We start from the raw sequence: 4,197 nt of genomic DNA on the forward strand, positions 1-4,197 counted from the left end.
CACTAGCATCTAATATTGCTCATAGAGGAAGTTCAGTTGACTTAGCAATTTTTAGCTTACATTTAGCGGGAATCTCTTCAATTATAGGGGCAACAAATTTTATTTCCACAATTATTAATATACGGCCTCATAATATACCCATAGATCAAATTTCACTTTTTTCTTGAGCTGTCGGTATTACTGCTCTATTACTTCTTCTTTCTCTTCCCGTACTTGCGGGAGCTATTACTATATTATTAACTGATCGAAATATTAATACCTCATTCTTCGATCCAGCCGGAGGGGGGGACCCTATTTTATATCAATTTATTTTGATTTTTTGGACACCCCGAAGTTTATATTTTAATTCTTCCAGGATTTGGAATAATTTCTCATATTGTCTCTCAAGAAAGAAATAAAAAAGAAACTTTTGGAACTTTAGGTATAATTTATGCAATATTAGCTATTGGTCTTTTAGGATTTTTAGTTTGGGCTCATCATATATTTACTATCGGAATAGATGTTGATACTCGGGCCTACTTTACTTCTGCCACTATAATTATTGCTATTCCAACCGGTATTAAAATTTTTAGATGATTAGCTACACTTTATGGAACTAAATTAAATTTTGAACCAACTACACTTTGATCATTAGGTTTCATTTTTTTTATTTACTATTGGCGGATTAACTGGAGTAGTCCTAGCTAACTCATCTATTGATATTATTCTTCATGATACATACTATGTTGTTGCCCACTTTCATTATGTTTTATCAATAGGGGCAGTATTTGCAATTATTGCAGGATTTATTCACTGATACCCGTTATTTACTGGGTTAACTCTCAATAATAAACTTTTAAAAAGACATTTTATTGTAACATTTATTGGAGTAAATTTAACTTTCTTCCCTCAACATTTTCTAGGATTAAGAGGAATACCTCGCCGTTATTCCGATTATCCAGATTCTTTTACTAAATGAAATATCATTTCTTCAATCGGTAGATTAATCTCTACACTAAGATTAATATTCTTTATTTATATTATTTGAGAAAGTTTAATTCTTAGCCGACAAACATTAACTACTTTAAATTTTTCCTCTTCAATTGAATGATTAAGATCACTACCACTCGCTGAACATAGATTTAATGAAATCCCTTTAATTACTAAATTCTAAAATGGCAGAATAGTGCATAAGATTTAAGCTCTTAATATAAAGTTTATCTTTTTTTAGAATTGTCTACTTGAAAAACATTAACATTACAGGACAGTACTTCACCCTTAATAGAACAATTAATTTTTTTTCCATGATCATAGATTAATAATTTTAATTATCATTACAATTTTAATTAGTCAAATTATATTATCTTACTTATTAAATAAATTTAACCATCGATTCTTTTTACAAAACCAAACTATAGAACTAATTTGAACTATTATACCCATTATAATTTTAATTATAATTGCTTTGCCATCTCTGCGATTATTATATATTATAGATGAACTAAATAAACCTGCCCTTTCTATTAAAATTATCGGACATCAATGATACTGAACATATGAATATTCAGATTTACAAAATTTCAATTATGACTCTTATATAATTCCACAAAATAACTTCAACTTTCGATTATTAGATGTTGATAATCGAATAGTAATTCCTTTTAACACTTACATTCGCCTATTAATTACTTCAGAAGATGTCATCCATTCATGAGCTTTACCTTCAGCTGGGCTAAAAATTGATGCAACTCCTGGACGTCTTAATCAAGCAAATATATTTATTAATCGAACCGGAATTTTCTTTGGTCAATGCTCCGAAATTTGCGGTTCCAATCATAGGTTTATACCTATTGTAGTAGAAAGAATCTCTTCTAATTTTTTTCTTAAATGATTAAAAAATAATTAACATTAGATGGCTGAAATTTTAAGCATTGATCTCTTAAATCAATTTATAGTAAACTAAAAAATTACTTCTAATGAAAAACTTAGTTTTATTATAAAACATTAACTTGTCAAGTTAAAAATATCTGCGCCCCGTTAGTTTTTAATACCACAAATAGCTCCTTTAAGTTGATCATTTTTATATATTTACACAATTAGAATTTTTATTATTATTATTATTTTAACTTATTATATTTATTTGCCTAAAATTAATAATAAAATTTATTTTAAAAATTTAAATTTACCTAAAACTTACTGAAAATGATAATAAATTTATTTTCTTCATTTGATCCTTCTACAAATTTATTTAACTTAAATTGGCTAAGAATTATATTAAGTTTGATTCTATTACCATCTTTTTTCTGATTTATTCCTTCTCGTTATAATATATCTTGAATTATTCTTACTAGAAGAATTCATAAAGAATTAAAAATCCTGCTTCCTCAAAATATAAAAAGATCAACATTAATTTTATTAAGAATTTTTATTTTTATTATACTAAATAATTTCATAGGATTATTCCCTTACATTTTTACTAGAACCAGCCATATACCTATTACTTTAAGTTTAAGTTTAAGATTATGACTAACTTTTATAATCTTTGGCATTACCTTTAATACAATAAATATATTAGCTCATTTAGTGCCCATGGGAGCCCCTGCTCTCTTATTGCCATTTTTAGTAATTGTTGAATTAATTAGAAATTTAATTCGCCCAATAACATTAGCCATTCGTTTAACGGCTAATATAATTGCCGGCCATTTATTATTAACCTTATTAGGAAATATAGGTCAATATATAAATTTTCTAACAATTAATGTTTTGATTTTTATTCAAATTTTATTACTAATTTTAGAATCTGCAGTGAGCTTAATCCAAGCATATGTATTTTCTATTCTTATTACTCTTTATGCTAGAGAAATTCATTAATGACAACTCAAAATCATCCTTTTCATTTAGTAAATCCAAGGCCTTGACCACTATTAATTTCTTTTAATTTATTAAATCTATTAATAGGGCTTATTTCTTGATTCCGCTTATATCAAATTGATCTATTGATTTTTAGATTAATTTCTATACTATTAATTTTATTTCAATGATGACGAGATATTACACGAGAAAGAACCCTCCAAGGATTGCATTCTCTAAAAGTTTCATCCGGGCTCCGATGAGGGATAATTTTATTTATTACATCTGAAATTTTATTTTTTATTTCATTTTTTTGAAGATTTTTCCATAATAGTCTTTCTCCTAATATTGAATTGGCAATAATATGACCCCCTAAATCAATTAATACTTTTAATCCTATAAATATCCCCTTATTAAATACATTAATTTTGTTATCTTCAGGTATTACAGTAACTTGGGCTCATCATAGATTAATAGAAAATAACTATTCTCAAGCACTTCAAAGACTTATATGAACTATTGGCCTAGGGATCTACTTTACTCTACTTCAAGCTCTTGAATATTATGAAGCTTCGTTTTCAATTTCAGATTCTATTTATGGAACTTGTTTTTTTATAGCAACTGGATTTCATGGATTTCATGTTATTGTTGGTACTACATTTCTCTTAATTATAATAATTCGTCTATTTATTAGGCATTTTTCTTCAATTCATCACTTTGGATTTGAAGCTGCCGCATGATATTGACACTTTGTAGATGTAGTATGATTATTTTTATATTTATCTATTTACTGATGAAGAAGATAATTTTATTTATATAATATAAATTATTATATTTGACTTCCAATCAAAAAATCTAAATTTTTAGTATAAATAATAATAATAATTTTTTATCTATCATTAATAATTATAATCGTTATTTTAATATTAATAATCTTAATTAATTTTTTATCTATAAAAACATTAATCGATCGTGAGAAAAGTAGGCCCTATGAGTGTGGATTTGATCCAAAAAATAATTCTCGTATACCATTTTCATTACATTTCTTCTTAATTGCTCTAATTTTTTTAATTTTTGATATTGAATTAACATTACTCTTACCAATTATTTTCTCATTAAAATTTTCAAATATTTTTAGATTATTTTACTCTATTAGTTTTTTTTTAATTATTCTTTTACTGGGGTTATTTCACGAATGGAAATTAGGGGCATTAGAATGATCAAACTAAAGGATAATAGTTTAAGAAAAACATTTAATTTGCATTTAAAAGATATTCCATAAATTTATCTTATAAAATAGTATGAAGCAAAAAATTGCCTTTAGTTTCGACCTAAAATTTAGATGAATAATCCTTACTTTAATTGAAA

At 25.8% G+C, this 4,197-nt stretch overlaps 1 pseudogene; it reads left to right on the forward strand.

Annotated features, from left to right (window-relative positions):
• The first annotated feature begins 276 nt into the window (after positions 1-276).
• On the forward strand, positions 277-3,640 carry LOC132700272 (cytochrome c oxidase subunit 1-like; annotated as a pseudogene).
• The last annotated feature ends 557 nt before the right edge of the window (positions 3,641-4,197 follow it).

This window comes from Cylas formicarius, unplaced genomic scaffold, assembly GCF_029955315.1.
Source record: "Cylas formicarius isolate icCylForm1 unplaced genomic scaffold, icCylForm1.1 PGA_scaffold_43__1_contigs__length_10157, whole genome shotgun sequence".
Lineage (NCBI taxonomy): Eukaryota > Metazoa > Arthropoda > Insecta > Coleoptera > Brentidae > Cylas > Cylas formicarius.